Source organism: Agelaius phoeniceus, chromosome 1 (assembly GCF_051311805.1).
Source record: "Agelaius phoeniceus isolate bAgePho1 chromosome 1, bAgePho1.hap1, whole genome shotgun sequence".
Classification (NCBI taxonomy): domain Eukaryota; kingdom Metazoa; phylum Chordata; class Aves; order Passeriformes; family Icteridae; genus Agelaius; species Agelaius phoeniceus.
Window position 1 is genome coordinate 62,385,163 of NC_135265.1, and position 20,556 is coordinate 62,405,718.

General features: G+C 40.4%; 1 long non-coding RNA gene across 1 annotated transcript in view; it reads right to left on the minus strand.

The window, feature by feature from the left end:
* Positions 1-20,556, minus strand: part of LOC143695775 (uncharacterized) — a 179,120-nt gene that overhangs the window by 30,358 nt on the left and 128,206 nt on the right. The window contains exon 3 of the long non-coding RNA XR_013185312.1: positions 16,210-16,322. This is a non-coding gene — a long non-coding RNA (uncharacterized LOC143695775). The remainder of the gene's footprint in view (positions 1-16,209; positions 16,323-20,556) is intronic.

Consider the following 20,556-nt stretch of genomic DNA (forward strand, 5'->3'; position numbering starts at 1 on the left):
CCAAGCAGCAGCACCTTGCTGCTTCAGATCAGTTACCACTAACTGGAGAAAAAAGTTTGTTTAGCCAGTTTCTGCTTCATTAAGCATGAAGCTGCTGATACTTCCAAATCTCTCATTGGTTTTTGCCAATTCCTACCAAAATCCAGTTTGTTAAAGTATCACCACACAGAGCCGTAAAGAATATTCAACTTCATCTGAAATTCTCTGACCACTTCTATTTCTCTTTGCACATTTCTGTTTCAGCCAAGCTTAGTCCCAACTTACTGCTCTCTCTCTCACTCTGCTCCCCCTTTTCACTACCCACAAGAATTTAGCCCTACCTATCTCAGCAGTTCTTCTTTTCCTCCTTTCCCTTGTCTGTAAACTTGTTGCAAGCACAGGCTAAAGCCACCGCACTCACTTCCTCTCTTCTAACTCTATATTGGATCATGTCCAGCCCAGTTTTTGCTGTTTCCCTTTGAATGAAAGTGGTTTCACCAACGTAATTCATGATCTCTTCCTGGGCAAATCTCAAGGATCTCACTCCCACACAGCCCTTCTGGTATCACTGGTCATCATCCTTGCTCTGACATCTTGTCCTCACTGAATTTCAATTCAGTCTCCATCTTTCCTATGATACTTCTCTTTTCTGGGAAGCCCACTACATTGATGGGCACTTCTGAAATTCTGCCACAGTATTCTTCCCAGTTTAACACAATTAGGGGATCTCTTTAGGACTCACCTCTGCACTGATGGTTCAGATTCCATTTAAAGATTGCCAAAGCAGTCTAAGGTGGACTGGAAGGAATAGAATAGGGGCACAGACCAGGAGCCTTAGATCAGATTGAGAAGCTTATGAAACCATGTCGTCAGACACTCCTTTTCCCCTTCCAAGACATCTCCTTTGTACTTAAACACATGCATCATTTTACCTCCCAAATGTTCAAACTCTACATTTTGCTACAAACATAAATTAACTTCCCCTAACACTAAAAGCCTTCCCTACTATTAAAACTTCTTCCTCTTCTTCAATTGATGCCAACTCTGGGAGTTGCTTGCACAGCAAATTTAACATCACTTATGATATTTCATTCTCTTTTTCCTACTAACAAGTTCAGTCGTACCCTTTCAGTCATTTTCTTCAAGTCTCAGCATCTTAAAGCTCTCACTGTGTACTTTATTTTAACCAGTCTGACAGCATTCTCCCCTTGAGTGTCCCAAAAATCTCCACTTAAATGTCCCAAAAATGCCACTGCCTTCTGACAGGGCAGAAAAGGTACAACAGCTGGTCATGTCACCATCTCTGTTCAGTCAGAAAACCTCCAAGTAAACCCTTCAGTTTCCTAACATGGCATCACATTTAAGGTTCTTTTCACACCCTCTTCTTCAACTTTTCCCTAAAGTTTACATACTTTAAACCTTCCTGAACTGATGCAGTGATACTCAAGAACCACAATGTCAAGCAATGTGACACCACAAAACTACTCCTGTTCCAGATAGCAGACACAATTAAGCACAAAGCATAGAGCCCAGAGCTGGGCAGTGGGTGTTGAAGGATCTGCTAAAAATCCTTGCACTCCTACCTTCAATTTCTGAGTGTGCACTTATAAAGTTTATCTATTCTTATGTGATTCAGAAGTGCTGCCATGTTCAAGCTTTCTTTCCATCATATTCAGATATTTTTCTCGCAGTGGTCACCACATGAGTTTCCTCAGACAGATATGAAGGGGTTGGCTTTTTCACACAGAGGCCACTTCTAAATTATGCTTAATCCCTGCAGGAGCAGCAGTGTTACATAGTAGTCTTCTTGTTATTTGAAAGTTATTTATCTGGCTCAAATATTCTTTTTCTATGCGTATAAACATCACTTGTTAGCTTCCATTCAGAATGAGTTGTAGCAACTCTAACTTTCACCCTTTTCTGACAACTTTTTCTTCAGGAGACAAAATTCAGACTGCTGGAGTACTTGCAAGAGCTCCCAATTTGTGCACTATTCAGGTCCATGAGTTCTCAGTGCAGCCAAACAGCATTGCTAGCAGTTTGGCAAACTCAGGTTAGCTATCTCTCAAAGACAAATTTTAATTAAGGACAAACTTTTAATCCTCCCTTCATTTTAATTACATCGATTCCTGATCACTTGATCTTAAGTTACTTCCCAAGTCTAGCTTTTCTATGATCTCATTATTAGCTGCTAAAACCAGAACAGATACTCTTTTATTCACTATGTCCTTTCTTGTTATGTTTGTGGGGAGGGGGTAGGGTGATTTGGGGTTTTATTAATGATCTTTCACAGTTACACTCATGGACAGTCTAGTACTTTTTCTTACTGTTCTTCCTGAACACAGCAAGTACTTTTCCAGCAAGATTATTCTTCTGCTATGCACCTATTGTTCTCTACAACATTTGTCCTCACAGGTAGTTCAGATTCCCCTTCTCTAACAATCTGGCATTTAAGTACAAACCTTTTCCTTGTTTCTAATTGACCACAACCAATCACCTTGTCAAGTTAAGCACAAGTCTTTCATTAAATTACCTGATGGTGCAGTTAACATCACCACCATTTCTATCACTTACATTCTTCTTTCGTTATTCATTAATATATCTTCTTCCTTTTTGACATCCTGCACACCAAAGCCAGGCATGAATATCATATGACCATCTTTAGACCCTTTCCCATCCTTTCTTGACATATTCAACTGTTGTAATAGCCTCAGAAAAATTACTGCCACTCCACACAGTGACACAGACTATCCCTTAAAAAATATTCTCATTTCTTGAATGTAACCCAGAAGAAACACAGTCTGAGCTTTTCTCTCATCTGCCAATCTGCCTTCTCTAGGACCTGAGAGAATTCTGATCACTAGAATCCTGATTTTCTGCAGAAATCATGGCAAAAGTGTAAATGGGAAGGGATCTGCGTATCTTGATGAGGTTTTCCTAAGAAAGAGCAAAACCACTGAAGTTCCACTTTAAATTGTAGCAAAAATCTGAGGGAAGAAGGTACCATGGGCTGATGGAGTGCAAGAGTCAGTCTCCAAAGATTGTACAAATTACAGATAAAATCAGGATAGAATGTTAGGTGCTTCTAAAGTAAAGTTCATTTTTGTTTAAAGCAGTGCAAAGTATAGGGAAATCTAGAAAAAAATTAATTAAGGCAATATGTCTGGAAGTCTTTCTGTAGAAGCAGTCTAAAGGGACAACAACAGGATGAAAGAGCACATGCCAAAAGCAGCAAAAGGAACAAGGCAGAGAGAGAATCATAAGGGGAAGCGAGATGGGGCAAGAGCTTTAGCAGTTTCTTCTTAAGTCCTCAAGTATCCAAAAACACCAGATAACTTTTTTTGCGAAAGACACCAAAAAAAAAAGTCAAACTGAAGATGACATTGGTCAGAATTTTGATGTGTAACCTAAGCCTAAAAGAATTGGTGAAATCATCACTAGGAAATATCACAAACACATCTGAGTCATCAGAACAGGAGGTACAGAGAGTAAAGGGAAACCTGCAGAATTATTCCTACACTGAAAGCCATGTGTAGAATATCCTCACAGAGGTACACAGTGATAGAAGGAAACAAGTCATAAAAGTGTAGGGAAAATATACCTGTTTTAAAAGTAAAAGGCATAGTGTCTGCTGAAGGTGACTAAGGGATTCTCAGTAGTCCTTAAATAATTAATTAAATATTCACATATCCACTTACATGATTTTTGTTTCCAAATCAGCAGCATGCCACAACTTATGCTGACATTCTGTAGAACACATCTGACCTTTCAAAACCTTTGAGACTTGTTTCTGCCATGCTATAATTCCACAGAGCTACACTGGCTTGTCAATATAAAGTGAATAATTTTGCTTACACTGCATCCCAATACCTGTGGGGTCTGTCCAACTGAGTTCCCCATAGGGACAGAGAGCTGCTGAATATTTCTTATGTTTACCATTGGAAAAAGTTTGTATAATACCAGTTAGAGTGATATTTACCAACAGAATAAACATGCAGAGGGATTCAGCACTTGTAGCCTGTAGTGAAGCACAATGTATCACAAAAAAGACATCGGCCCAGTGCCTAACTCTACTGGAAGAAAGAGTGAATAATTTAACTTATTTCTAAAGATGAAGCCTCTGTAATTCCCAGCAGAGTAAATCCATGAGATTTAAATAAGTTCTCAAAAAAAGCTGTAGATTATTTCACATCACCAGCTGTCAGCCAATAGCCTGGATAATGAAAATCCAGTTTCCTGCCTTCCTGTGCAGCTCCTTGCAGGGTCCAGAGTAACTGTTTCTCTCATTTGCCTACACTCGCTATGATTTCCTTTCTCTTTACTTCAAGAATTTATTTTATTTTACTATGTCTGTAGGAGATGACAGGAGGGATTAACACTACCAGAGATGTTGCATATGACTTCTTCTTTTATGGGCACCATTTGTCACAGAGGTTCATTAGACTTGTGTTTCCTAAACTCACTTCAGTCAAGGAATGAACTTTTAAGATGGATGAACACTCACAGCATAGCTGCTTTAAACAAAACCACCCCAGTTTGTAAATAAGAAGTGATTAGAGAAATTTGCTGCAGAAATCAGTCAGACATTAATCAGCTGGTTGTAAAGTAGATTGATGTGCACCAAACTAGAGCTGTCTAAACAATTTTGTTAACCTTTAGCAAAAATGTGAAGGAATATGCTGCAAAATAGTTCAGTTTTACATGGATAGGACATGATTCTTTTAGGAGAACATTTAAGTTCCAAGATTTTTATTTTGTTCAGATTTCCCTAGAACAATTGGCCCAAAAAGAGTAATTTATAGTTACAGCACTCTCCCCACAAGTTCATTCCAGGCTGCAAAGAGCAATGGCCCATGGCAGGACAGGGACTGTTTATTCAAAGGCTGATTGTAGATGAGGACTTGTGGAGAGAGACTAATCTCAATGTACAAAGAAAAACTGATCACCAGAAAGCCTCTAAGAATTTCCTCCAGCATTGCTTTACCTCCCATGTTGTAACTAATTTTACTCCTTTTTTCAGCCAAAATCACAGTGGAATTGCAGAACAATCTGTGAAATCATTGCTGATAATAATCCAGGGAAGAATGGGATGGTTCAACACCTGCAGCAGTGGCCATGCACACCTGAAGATAATGAATGTGAACATAAAACACCCTCCCTTCCCCCAGGAATAATTTAAAAATAAGACTTAAGAAATATATTCCTTTTTCTTTTAAAGGAAGCATTTTATTCATATTTCCAGGTTTTCTCCCACAACCAAGACAAATAAAAAACTGATATAAAAGGTGAGGAGCAAGAAAAGAAGAAATCCAACAAACAGTCTTTTAAGCACTTTTCTTCCAAGGGGTACCGTTTTCAGAGGAACATCAAAGTAGGCATTGATAATATCATTCTCACATCAATCATAGAACGTCTCAAAATACCTGGAAGCTCTGAAGCTAACATTTTCAGACAAAATCCTTATAAGAATGATCATGTCCTATCCTTAACATAATTTTGCCCACACTAAAAACAGCAGCCAATAAAGGCCTATTCTTATGGGTGCAGGTTGCCAGACACAATCACTAGAACTTCCAAAGCCGGATGTGCATGTTAAATGGTGTGGGAAATTTAGGCAAAGTCAAGGAATTACCTTTTTATTTTTTTATATGCATCTACTTCCAATAGTTATCAAACCCTCTTTACCCAGGTAGCCCAAAAGTAAGTTTGGAGTCAAATTCACAGTAAGTTTGATTTAGATTTTAGAGAGTTACAAGCTAGAAGGTGTCTGATAACACCACTCTTCTGTAAAAATCTCATCTCTCACTTATACTCAGCAGGGATATTTGTTTAAGCGACAAAAGAATTTGGTATCAATCCCTCTTGCTGAGTAAGCTGCACTTGATCTGCACAGCCAATGAATAATAAATCAATGCAAATTACACCACTTTATCACTAACAACCATTTTCTGGTCAGCTACACCACAGAATACAGTCTCTCCCACAGGAGACAAATAACCCCCAGTGTCTTAAAATAGGAATTATTTATAGCCTGCAGAGAAACAATTGTGCTCTAACATATAATTTGCACCACTGTTTGTATTTCCAGTGAATTTGGCCCTTGAAATCTTCGGCTACAATGAAGACACAAGCTGCTTTCATCATTAGTGCATGATGCTGCAAATTATTTTAATTGATATTTGAACATTCAGCTGTTAGGCAGCTCCCCATGCACCACAAGTAACACCTTACACTTGGCAACTGGGTCACTTAGACACTATTTCTTAACCATCTGTAGCTTTTCTAGGTAACAGTTTTTGATAGAGATTGCAGCTGGCTTAAGGTAGGAACTATTGAAGATAAAATAAATTTCCACGTCCAGACAGCAGAAAACTTGAGAGAGGAAGGTTTATAACTCACTCTCTATTAGTACAATAGAAAGCCATTCTTCTTCCAAAAGATGGATGGGTTTAGCCCCTCAGAGGTGTCAGCAGCTGCACAGATTTGGAGAAAGAGGCCTTGAGGGCACATTGAGGCCAGTCAGGGCCTCACCTTTTGCCAAGAAGATGGATGCTTTTTGTGTAGCATCATTTTCACAAGCATCTATCTAGAGCTCATCCTTGAGCACTAGAGGAAAATATCACATCAGTGCAAGCCAAAGCTAACTTCACCTATTCCAAAGACACAAGCGTGGAATAATACAGCACACTTCCAAAACATCATGCAAATCATCCACATTCACTTACCCACAAAGGTACAGTTCTGATGCATAAATTTCAATCTGAAATGAAGTTCTCTCCTCATGCTAACATTAAAAACAGCTTTGATAGCACAACCAACAGCAGTTCTCTACTGAATTCTGGACACCAACACAAACCCACAACATGCAAGGCTTTGGATGCCACTCTGAATAATCCTGTCACAGGTAATGGCATGTGAAGCCTTGTGAACATTTGAGCCACACTAAGAGCACCAAGCATGGTGACAGCATGCACAGAAAACCTGAGGGATGTGAGGGGTGGGAAAGATGCCTCTGAACCTGGAAGCACCCACCTATATCTCCCTCAGCAGGGAAACCCCAGCCTCCACTAGGCTGGACATCAAAGCCATCTGGCACACCCAGCTCCATCCTGGCTGCAGTGCACGGGGTGGATACAGCAGCTACTTGGAGACCCGCCCAATGTGCCTCTGAACCACTCCAAACTCAGCCAACTTCAGCTGCTCTGGGGTCTGAGGTTATCAGGGCAGAGATCTCTGCAAATAAAGAAATACAAACTGTGGGTGTCTGTTCTGACTCTTCTCTCTTTGTGACCAAAAGCTTCTTTCAGGGCTGGCTTGACTTGCCCCAGAGGCTTCCCAGAGAGCTGTATAATAAAGATGATTGAAATGCAGACTATGTCAACAGACACTTCCTTTGAGAGAGGTAAATAGGAGGACAGCACCTTGTTCATCAAAAACAGCCAGACATACCTATAGGGCATGTAGAGCCAGCCAAGATCCTTTGGGGTTTTCTCCTTCCTTTTAAGAAGAAAACAGTTATTAACTTTTTTTCCCAAATCTAATATTAAAAGAAAACGCTGGCAACGCCCATGGTGATGTTATGTCAGCTGCTTATGTCAGGTCAAATACAGAGCGACAGGAAGCAGGGGCTTCACATGAATACTATCCCATTCTGCTCCTCCCTCCCAAACACAGACTGCTAAACTATTCTCAATGCCCAGACCCACAGCTTTCTGCCCAGTCTGCCCAAGAGAAAAGCATCCTCCCAGAAGGAAAAGGTAATTACACGCCCGCCAACACCTCTTTTGACCTCATATGCTCAAGTTCTCCCATCCCAGAAAGTAAAGTAACTAGACATTCTTCCTTGGTCTAAAGGCAGGGGTGGAAACAGCACAGTGTGGGATTGTATTTTCAGCCATCCAGCTCCTAAAAGCAAGAAGACCTGGGAAGTAACCTGGGATAGCATTTCAAGAGTCATCATGATAGCCAAAGCAAATGAATACAGCGACTGAGAAAGTAAAAATCAGAACCCATTCAGAAAACTCTTCACCCTCCAAGTTTCTATTTCTCTACTTGTAAGATATGCAAATCTATTCTCTAATCCCGTTATTAAAATGCATATTTCTTAATGTGTTGCCATCCTTGTTATCCTAGTTCACAGGTTTTCCCTACTGTGTCAGATGAACGAAAGCAAATGCACCAGGGCAAAGGCAGCAGAAAGGTTGAGCCTTTCTGAGCAGAAAGGTTTTGAGCCTTCTCAAGCTCCTTTTCCCATGGGAGCCTAGTGGATAGGAGGATATGACTAGAACCTCTTTCAGGACAAGGCAGAACTTAATTCCTCCAGTATCCAGCATTACTGACATTTTCTTTTCAGCCATTTAGCAATTTTCCTGGTATAAAGCACCATAGGTGGTGCCTTAATAGCATGAATGGGACACAGGGGCTGGGCTGCTGTAGCCATCTACACAAGAGCCCTTGTTTGCACTCACTGCCTTCTCTGGGCCTCTCCTCCCACCACCAGGAAGTCTTGACATGACCAAAATTTACAGCAGTTATAGCATACCCCGCTAACTGCAAGTTTTAATTAGAGAACTTGCCTCTGGTGTAATGCAGTAATAAAGAGAAAATGGGTGTCTCTGCTTTCTTCTGAGGAGCTCTGTATGCAGGCAGGTATGGACAGACCTGAGCTTGCTCAGCCTATGCTCCAAGCTGGCTCCCAGTTGAAAGCTATGGAGGCACAGCATGCAGTACACAAGCAATTAGGCTCTGCACTCAACACACCTCAGCTTGCCTAGATGACTGCAAATAGAAATGAGAATTGTGCCCCTGTAGCAAAGGAATAAAAAAAAAAAAACCAAAAAAACAACAAAACCCACACTTTTTCTTTACATTCAACACTTGTTCACACTTGCCCTAACAGGCTTGCCTTGTGTTGTCCTCGTCTTCTCATAGGTGTGTGCTTTTAGAGAGTTTTTTTTGGCTTGACATTCATTATATTTAGGTAATTTGCAAGTATTAAGCTATCATCTGCACTGAGATGATAGTGGGTAGTGGATTATAACAAAGAACCAGTGAAGCCTGAATGACCCTTATCAGGTGAGCCACCTCTTGCTAACACCTCTAAATTAAAGTTTACCACTTCTGTTTTACTCTGGCTATTTAAAAAAAAAATCACAGAAGAATAGCAAAACACGAACAAAGCAAAATAAAACAGTGCAAAACCAAGAGAAGCACCTATTCTTTTTATTAGGAGGTTTATCAAGTGCCTAACCAGTCAACAATCAAGCCACTAAGACAACATAATAAAATTGAAGTTATATTTTGAAGACTAGAAAATTTAAGTACTGAGCAGCCCATATTTCTGTTGTCTGCCACTGATCTTCTTTTAACTCCTGCTTGGAGGATGTTACTGGAAAAAAGAAAAGGTTAGGAACAGCAGGGCTCTTATTAAAAGCAGACTTAAATCTGACTTCTCCCTAGCACCCCAGAACCACATGAAGGCACCCATCTTCAGGCAGGATGACAGACTTCTCTCCTTGCTGTTGTTTCACCAGCTGAGCAGGAGCCAGGGGATTTCCAGCTCTGCCTGGGGGTAAGTAGCCTTCTCTGCCCCTCCCTCAGCTTTCCTACCCTGCCAGGCTAGTCTTCCCAGCAGGGCAGCTACCGAGCTGGAACTACTAACTGCAACCTCCAGCAGGATCCTGCAAGACCCTCCTCATCATCATCCCCACCTCCCATCTTTGCAGCAGCAGGTTTTTGGAAGTGCTTTGGAGGGTAAACAAGCCCTAGAGGCAGCCCAGCTGGCAGATGTCCTCCACTCTCAATGAGGGTATTTGGTTGAGCAGCACAACTTTGCTTTTATACTTGATTTCTGGACCCCACCTGTACTGCAGAACATTAGAGAGATGCCTTTGATCTCTCTTCACTTTCCTACTTTCAGGCTCAAGATTAGCAAAGATTATACCCTAATGCATGGTACCGACTCATGGTTCTGAGCTGTCATTACTGGTAGAGGGGAAAAGCACCAGAGACAAATAGAAAAACTTCAGGGAGGAAGAACATACATTATTTCAGTAATTTCATCAGATAATATTAATTAATTCAGGAAACCCCCAGATTTAAAAAAAAAAGAAGGAAAAAAATCTCTTTCACTTATGGCAAAGCCAAGATAACATAAGTCCTGAATACCTTTTTCTCTTTTTTACTTGGCAGCAAGACTGGGATAGAGCAGGTCAAGCAACAACATAACAACTTTGCATGCTGTTGGGCTGCTATTCAAAAAACAGGACAGAATATGAATGTAACCTGATTTCAAGTGGATCTGGGAGAGCCTTAATGCTGAAATTTGTATGCCGGCTTTGTAATTTCTAAGATCTCAGACCAGCCCTTGTTTCTGAATACTGGCCTAGATTAGCAAGTCACCTGAAAGTTTACAGTAGGAAAACCATATGGATCTATTCCTGTAGCTACATGTGTACAGTAATTAAGGCATAGGTAAGCAATAACACATGCCCATGGCATCATACATGGTGAGGCACAAGGCTTACATGCATATCTTATTATGACTTCAGACTTCAAAGTACCTTATTGCTCAGACAAAATTGGTAGCCTACTTCCTTGTAAAACACACATAAGGATCTATATAAAACACTTAGAGGTGTTGATATAACAGAAAATTTAAAGTGTGGGTACCAGAACTGTGAAAGGGGGAAGGAGCATCTTAAAATATTTTCCTATATTGTTTTACAGGGAATGCACTTTAAAGTAGCGGCCAAAACAAAGCATCACTTAACTTTAAAAAATGCCAGTTTCATGCCAATGACTGAAATCTGGTTACTTTGCAGGCACTTTAAGCTTATGTTCCCCTCCGAGAAATCTGTTTTTTTTCCTAATACATCATCTACTTGATTGCTTTCAGACTTCTAATCAATCAAGAAATCCCATCACAATCATATGATCAGCAGCTGACATTTGTGCATGACAATTTATGAAAAAAAATCAATAGTAAGTGTTTCCCTTTTACATGGCTTTTTCAAAATAGCACCACATTTTACAAAAGTACATTTTTATGAAGATTGGTCTCTAAGTGAATAGCACCAACTTCAAAGCAAATGTTTCCGCAAGGGCTGTTGCAACATTCTAGTTCTTACACGATCTCCAAGGCTGCAGTGACCTAGGAGGCAGCCATAATGAGACACAGACAGTGAATAAAGCACTGATTTAATTATGTTGTTTGATATATGATGACCTCATCCACTGCTGTTTATACTACTATAGTGCTTGAAATACTCTATCGACATATGGGAAGGCACAGGCTCCAGCCTGAAGAGCTTACAGCCTCCAAGACAGAAACCAGATGAAGGGTGTTCTCTTCCTGTAGCTTACAGTAGGTTTTGAAGCTTTGTTCATATCCATCAGGTCTCAAACGTGCACTGAATGCTGGAAGCAGGTTGCTGAGCCAGTTTGCTGGACAAAATATCCACTCCTTGGATTACAGAAGAGATTTCTGACATGTGAAATTCTGTGTTCTCTTGTACAATTAACAATGGCGAGAAGCAAACATTGGAGAGAAGGAGGGAACTTATAGCTGTTTACAACATTTCCACCAAACTACTCAAGTTATGGAGATACCTCGTGCCCCTGTGGGAGCTTTGACCCACTCTTGCTTTCTGCTACAAAAAAGAAGAGTGGGAGAAGGAATCAACACAGCCTGATAGATCTTACACCAAGGCAACTGTGCTGCAATCATCTCCTTCCAGAAAATTAACTGTCGAGGCTCAGAGTTTGGTTAAATATATGTGTATGTCTTATTTTGCACTCCTGATTAAGATTCCCTGAAAAACACGCAGTAAAGTAACTCTTTATGGTGTTAATGCCATGAAAATCTCCATGAGGAAATGAGTAGTTCTGTATTCAGTGCACCATCTGCCAACCATGCAGTAAATAAAGCCATACAAGAAATGGTGAGAAACAAAACATCAACAACCTACCCACTCATTAAGCATTAGCCATGCTGTGTGCTGAACAATACACAGGCCTTGGGGGGTGGGGGGGGAGGGGGGAAGCACGAAATCCTCTAATTAAAGGCAATCAAAATGAATATTTACCAAGGGGATGGATTAATAGCTTTAAATGTAGAATTTTCTGGCGTCCGATTGCTTGGGTTTGCAAGTTCAGCCCTTGAAGTTCAGCCCTGTTCAGTAATCTAAATGCCTAACTTAAGGCATTATTTATCTTATTTCTGTGTACTAGGAGACCCACAAAACACATGTAGTTGACACACATTTACCCTTATTAGGTACACACACCCCTGCAAGGACAACTGTTTTCAAAGTCTCCTGTCACAGAACACAGACAAAAAGACAGGTTAGAGATTTTGTTTTAAGGTCATTTTGGAATAGCAGCAGGAACTCAGTATATCCTCTCTCTTGTAGTGAGTTTTCTCTGCAATACTAGATTTAAAAACTTCTATGTAAAATGAAATCCAAGGAGTTCTGCTAGCAAGGATGAAAAACCCAAAGAGTATAAATTAAATACTTTAGAAAGAAAAGTATGCATATATATATACACACATATATTTGAAAACATTTCAAATGGTTCTCAGAACTTAACCAATCAGAAAACATTTGTCCAGCATAGCTGAAAAATAGCTGAGAGACACTAACAGTAACGTGTTTTCATTTTCTTTCCAAACTCTGGTACAAATTCAGCTAATATCACTTTGTATGATCTCATACTGGGATAGAAGCCAAAAGTTTCACTTGAAATCTTTGCAGTTATCAGATCTGGAAAACTTTTCAATCACTTAAGTTTGAGAAACATTTTTAAAAAAGAAAATCAGAGATAAAAGGCCAGGGGCTTGAAACATTTATCGCTTCATCATACTCTTCCATTTGATGCTAGGTCAGCATCTTTACAGATACAATAAAATGCTTGCTTTACCTACATCTTGAGTTGTTTTGAAAAAATAAAATAAAATTGATGAATAGACAGGGTTAGAAACAGACAAAGAGTAACATGGCCAGGCAATTCATTTGGAGGACAAGCTCCTTAGTGAGCACATTTAGGGGTAAGAAGGTCCCAGGCATCAATGGAAGTTTCCAATACTTGATCCCAGCAGTGGAAAACTGCAAACACACAGCCACATTGCTTTGGTGTTAGTCTTGCAAGCCCCAGCCCTGCCAAACAGTGGGAACAGCCATGGGATAGACATATGGGATAGGTGTGATGCTCCCAGAAAAGTCAGGATTGCTGCAGCTGGACCTGCTCTTCCCTTCCCTTTTCACAGCACTGGGCATTCCAGGCCTGCCTGTGCTACAGCTCAGTCAGCACCACCTCACTTTTACCACTCCAGAGGCCTGGGGAACCAGGACAAGCTCCCAAAGCCCTCAGACTGACCCAGAAACAGGCTGAAAGAGGAAGATAACAGGATGTCCTGGAGAAGAGTGTCCTGTTGGAAGCAAACATTATCAACATATTTTAGTGACTGCTAAAACAGAAGACTCCCAGCTCCATATGACATCACATAGGGAATGAATGAGGAAAGATGAGGTACTTTTCTGGCATGTGGACACAGTCTCCTCCTGATAAAGCAAATATACCACAAACACCTTGCAAGTACAACTGTAACCGAAGAAAAAGCAGACACAAGGTAGAGGTTAATGCAATCACAAGCACAGACCAGCCCATACCTTGCTAAGCTGATCACCTTTTTGAAAGACTATGCCAATTTATGAGCTATTATGTCAGCTTCCAAACTGCTCTGGTTTCAGGCAGGAGTCACATTTTGCCGAGAGACAGCCAGCCTACCCAGCACAGAACAAAAGGTACTTATGCAAAGCCCAAATCTTTAAAACATTCATGGCCATTTTAATCTTACCATCAAGCAGTGAATATTCAGGCCAGAATATAGCTAGACTTCATTAGGACAAACTTCAAAATAAAGTTTTAAAACATTTCTTTTTGTAAGCAATCAGTATTTGAAAGGTAGGGGAAAAAAAATAACATCTTTTCAGAAAAAATCTCAAGACACACAAGGGTGGGTTTGTAGGCTGATGGTTACTCCAGGTTGTGTTACCATATGCATACACCTCTTCAAAAAACAGAAAATACAAGAAGTACTACCAAAATGTTTCTATTGCTTTTCCACACTTACATTAAAGCATTCTTTGTGCAAGCAAGCAAACATAGTGAGATTTCTCCACTTCCTTGATGAGAAAAATGATTTTTCCTTCCCTCCAGTAAGAGCTACCATTTACATCATGCTGGTAAAAAAACCCAAGACAGCTGGAAATCAAATTTTACTACTGTGTTTTACTACTGTGTACTCCTATTTCCTGATGAAGATCCCTGCTCTCCCATTACTTTCCAAAACTTCCCCTCAAAACACTTGTTTTCTCATTATTGCCTGCACAGTTCTCACCGCTTTGCTCTTTTCCTTGATTCAAAAAGTCCTGATTTCTCATTCCCTGAATTTCTCTCACCTCTCTCTCTCTCATCAGCTGCAGGGGAGACTCCTTAATACTTGGTTTCAAACACAGCCCACCAAGAAACATCTCTGGAGGGAAAAAAAAGTGTTTGGTGTAGATGGTTGAACAGAAAAATTCCCACCCACTTCACTTTCCACTGCATCCTTTCATCCTACTCTCTGTTCTGGAGAAGCCACACGTTACTATTCCCATTTGTTTTCCTCCTTCACCCACTGAGCTCCAGATGCTTTTGATACACACTGACACCCTCTTTGCTCTGCTGCCTACCCATTTACCCCCTCCAAGTGCTGGGATACTCCTGAACCTTGTTGCAACCTGCTCCTCTCCAGCATATATGTGCACCTGCTGCCTATTTCCCCTTCAGGAAAAGCCTCAGGCATTGTCCCTGACACCTTCAACCCAAAAATATCATTGCCTTTTCTTCTGACACCACCCAAGGCATGTCCTTTGGCTTTAGGGCTATAGGCAGCATGGCATCCTCTTGGTTCTGGTCCTCTGAATCTGAGAGTGCTGTCCAGACACACTTATTGCTTTAGGTGTTACCTGTTCCTATGTACAAGTGTAAAAGTCTCAGAAGGTCACCCAAAGCTGCTTTGGATGGTGCACCCTCCATTTTCAGCCCTGTACACAATTTATACATAATGAATCTAAGCTAGATTCAAGAATGACAAAAATGTTTAAACTAATAGAAAAATTCTGCTGTCACTCTGCCAGTTTTAGGGTTCATTTTTACTGGCTCTTAAATATTTCTTGTACAACAATTTGGTGAAAGAGCTGTCTGGACAGCAACACCTGCAATTGAAAACTCGTCCTGTTATGCACTGCTCAGCACTGGTACATCCAGAGGACCACCTGCATGATCTTGTGTGTATTGATGCAGAAGGAAGAAACCTCTGCCAAAAGCCAGGGCTTAAACATCATGTGCTTTTCTAACAGGACTTGTGTCTTTTCACTTTGAACAGGTTGTACTAAGGAGCACAGATCTTGTTCATTGCTCAGCATCTGAAGGTGACATATGTGAGGTACGCACGAAGTTGAAAGCAATTAGAATGTCAAGATTCCACAGAAAATTCCACAGAAAAGTCATGTGCTCTTTTCTAATAATGGCCCTACATATCTACAGGCAGAGGCAGAGAAAGACAACCCAAAGTGAAGTCCCGTTTATCCTCCCACAGGTTTGGCCTTAGAGTTTCTTTCCTTCCCACTGTGGGCAGAGATATAGCAAGGGAGGGAGGCAGGAAGACCCACAAGCTGGATTTGCAGCCACTGGAACAAACATATCAGCTGCACTCCAACAGGCTTCAGGAGCAGCCCAGATGTGACATGGACATTTCTGCTGCTGTTTCTCACTTGTCTGTTTCACTAACAAATACATGCAGGGGCCTAATAAAGCTCAACCTTGCACTCTTCTCCAGTAACAGCCCCACTCAGAATCAGTTCAAGAAAGGTAAAATTAATTTTGTCAGTTCAGCTTCCTTTGACATTGGGCTAAAAGCTTTCAAATACAGAACATTTAAATCAGAGAGTTGGTGGGGGTAGGAAGGGGTGAGATTTACTACAGAAAGCTCACACTGTAGTTTTAATGGAAAATCTCATATTACTAAACAGGAACAGCAGATTCTGAAGGCTGATGTTTGTAATTAGTACCTGAAATTTCTTCCATTCTTACATACAGCCATCTGAATTGTATCTTCCTGTTTTGACTAAAAACCTTCTGAGGTAAGGACCGAGTTAATTATAAATTATTTCATAATACACTCACTCATCTTTCCTGGAGCAAGAAGAAGAGAAGACAGAATCCTCCATGGAATTCCTTCAATCCCATTCACACCTATTTCAGAAGTGTAAATTCTCACATTTCTCTGTGACCCAAGCCTGAAATGAAGAAAAACAGGACAAAAGCACTTAGTAACTTTATGTTATGCACTGATAAAAAATTAAATTATAATAACAGGTGCCTTAAAACAATTTGTTCATACTATATTATGTCTTACAAGTACTCAAGTCAAAGAAATTGCTGTAATTCAAGGTCAAATGAGTATAAGATGACAGAAAACACAATGCTTTTACACAACTACATAGTCTTATATTTCAGGGCTTTTCCTGTTCAGTAACAATAAATCCCATTTAGGCACTACAAGCTCTCTCTCTCTCTCTTTTTGTCACTGGACAAAGTTCAAAATTTCATTCAGGATCATTCCTCACTAAAATTTTTTTTTAAACAGGAACACAACCTGGAATGTGCTCTTAAAACAAAGCCTTGAGAAATAAAATTTATTGAACATTCATGCTGCGAAAAGGAAGATGAATTGTACTAGCAGAAGACAAATCCACTCTCAGACACTTATCTTCCTGTTCTCTGCATTCACTAGCTTCCAGTGTTCATCTGCTTATTTTCCCAGACCAGGTCTAAACACACAACAAAGGTGCTGGGCAGCAGCAGGGGCAGATGTCCCTGCAACACTCCCAGCACACCTTCACATTGTGCCCTCTGCTACTCCCCACACACAGACACTGCTGCCATCTTGGAAACATGGGCTACAGCACGACGGAGATTCCAACAGCCAAGAGGTAACACCAAGACTTAAACCCTCCTGAGTAAACAGTAAGAAAAGACTCAACATGGTAGCTAAAATTAGGTACAAAACCCTCCATTTGTAGATCACTCTTGCAAATATTTTCACTCATGAAAATACATTCTCCTTCCATTTATTTCTTATTCCTACATTTATTATTCATTTTTATGCAGAATTATTACACATTATACAGTTTTCTTAATCATATTGTGTGCATTTGTACAACCTTAAAAGAAAATCAACATAAGCAGGCATTGCAGTCTGAAGTCATGGAGTTTTACAGTACATGTCGGTAACATTGAACCATGCAGCAGGAACTGAAGACACAGGCCTGGCAAATTTGTGGAATCCAGGCATTCAGGCCTGTGAATGGCATTAGAGATTCTTCCAATGCTCAAAAAGTCAAAAGCTGTTTTTGAAAAACATTCTGAAAATCCTGAGAAGGATAAAAGAAAGGACATTTTGTCAGTCATAAACTTTTGTTATATCCAAGAGTGCACCTTCGCTTTTTTTAATAGTATTTCTTCCACATGTGATGGAAACAAGTCCAGAATAACTGCACAGAGCTCAGAGAGCTTTCTCTTTGCAGACTTCTGGTGGTTAATTTACACCTGGAGCAGACACAGTATTTGCAAACACAAGTTACGAACTTCTCTAATTCCATGTGATTAATCATAATTTGCTGCATTCAGTTACCTTGCTCAGGAATGTACAGTGAATTAAACTGGTAATGGAGAAAAGATCACTGAACTTCATAATTGCAAAGTCCTACCTTCAAAATGCACACCCTCATGTTTTCTAATTTAAATAACTAAAACTGCAAAAACAAAATATACCATTTGAAGCCCCTGAGGAGTGGAAATCACACCAGTTTGGACCCCTCTAGCAGTGACAGAAAAGATGAAAATCCTAATTTGATTGATTAATTGAATGTAGCATCATAAAAAATCATATCTCAGATCCTTAACTTTAGCAACTAGATCATTTTTTGAGGAACATGATGAAGTCATGAGCTTCCCCAGCTCAATTAGGCAGGCTCATTATTAGAAGACTTACATATGAAGCCAAGTATGGTCCATAAATGTCCATGACTCACTCCTCATGTACTCTGTGTTGACTGCAAAGAGCATTTCAAAGCCCAGCTGTCACCAATATCTATGATAACTTCTTCAAACACAGAGACACACACCTTGAAATCTGCTGACAGCTGGAGTGAACAAAGAAAGCCAGAAGTTTCAGATAGTTCTGGGAAAAAACACTTGAAATGTATGCTTTGTTGCTCAAGAGTTAAAAAAAAAAAGACTGGCTTCAAAACAGAGATAAGTTCTTTAATGAGCAGACTTTGTGCACTGAAACCAAAGGACACCTGGATTTCTTGAACTGGCCCTTAATTCTAACAGCTTGCTCCAGGTGCCTCATTTTTGGGCAACCAAACATGCACACACAAATCAACCTATTACATTCCCTTTATCAAAATCTCTGCAAAAGAATTTTGTTGGTTTTAACATACTCAAAACAATATCATCTTTATTGAAGACTGAAAATGGCCAGATAGAATGCTCACTCTTTTTTATGCAATCATGTGACTGTATTTCATGAGGAGATAACTGAATAATTAAATCAAGATACATGGCTTGAGATACTGAAGAGTAAATTGCCTTCTCTAAGTTATACTATGCAAGCAACCAATTGTGACCATGTTCACAGGGGTTCTTGGATGAGGGAAGAGACAAGAATGTTGACTCCATGTTCAGAAGGCTTGATTTATTACTTTATGATATATATATATTACATTATGACTGTACTAAAAAGAAAAAGAAGGACAGGTTTCCTCAGAAGCTAGCTAAGCTAAGAATAGAAAAGAATGAATAACAAAGGTCTGTGTCTCAGACAGAGAGTCTAAGCTATCTGGTCAGTGGTTGGCTATTAATTGTAAACATTCAAGAAGACCCAATCACAGATGGACCTGTTGCATTCCAGAGCAGCAGATAACCATTGCTTACATTTGTTGTTGAAACTTCTCAGCTTCAGCAGGAAAAATCTTAAGAAAGATTTTCACAAAAAGATGTCTGCGACAACCAATAGTATGTATCTTTCAATACTTTTATCTATAAAGGGGAAAAAACTTTAGAATACTCACAGAAGCTCAAGCCTTGTTTTCAAAAGCCTGCCAAAGTCATCTGAAACACATTTGCCAAACATACAGAATAAAGAAAATGCAGGGCCTTCCTAGCATTTGGGAAAACATGAAGGAAGAGAGGAGGAGTCAAACCAATCAAATAAAACCCAGTGGAATAAACCAGGCCACTTAAATACAAATGTCCATACACCTTCCCCCACAGGATCTTCCTACAAAATGCTCACCGAAGATGTGTGTGCATACACATGGGTGTGCACCTGGAATGGGATGCAGCCCTGCTTGAACTGAGCCAGCTACCAACCACACCATTAGCCAAGCAAGATGGGGAAATTCCCTTTTCTCCCTGTTTTTAATGCAAGGAAATCATAGAAAGTAAGGATCCTGCCCACCTCAGGCCTGCAGCTGACAGGCAGCCTTCTGTTAGGGTTATGTGGAATGGCTGCACACATGATGGAGATGGGAGTGCCTGTGCAGGGGGAACCTCCACCACAGCTCCTCTGCCTTGGCACCACATTTGACAGGGACCTGCCTTTGCACCCTGGGCATGCAGGGCTGCACATGAAGGGTCAGTCAGGGCCAGGCACATGCCAGGGTGCACAGAATCAGTTCATATGCCCAAAAAGAAGCAGCTTCAGATGGAGAAAGTCAGCAGATGCCAATTGCTTCTTAACACAACACTTGCAGAAACACCCACATGCACACACATACACACACAGAGGCACAGGGAGGAGGGGCAGGGGGGTTGCAGAGCCCCTTCTCTGCTTTAAAAACACTGTGAACTAGAGTAAGTCAAAGATCAACTGATTGTGAGGTTTTCCTGGAAATGTAAATATACTTCTAAAAAAATCCATCTTGATGTTTTTCCCTCATTCAAAAAGTGCTATGCCTGCTCCCACAACCAGAAGGTTTCCCAAAAGATTTCTTTCCCAATCATCACTACCACTAATGATCTTTTAACAGGTAAAACAGCTGTTTTAACAGGTTAAAACAGCTGTTTTAACAGGTAAAATCATATCTCTTAGTGAAGAACACAAAGCTGACATGACCTAGAGTTCAGCTGCATTTCTTCTAAGGATATTATCAGAGAAGTGGCAAATTGAGCCTCAGAACCTTAGAAAAATAAGGAATACTTGCTCATAGCTATTTCAAGTCTGTCCAATGCAACTTGATTTTGTGGAGGCAGAGAGGGAGGTTTTGGGGCTTGCTCTCTTAATAAAGACCATAAATAATGTGACCCACAGGGACGTCAGGAGAGAAAATAGTCTGAATGCCCTGTTTCAGCTCACTATGAAGAAACAAAATAGCATAGAAGGCAAACCCTACAAATCTGGGTCACATCAATACAAAGTCCACACATGCCATGACAGGCACCCCCAGTGCCCTATTTCATACT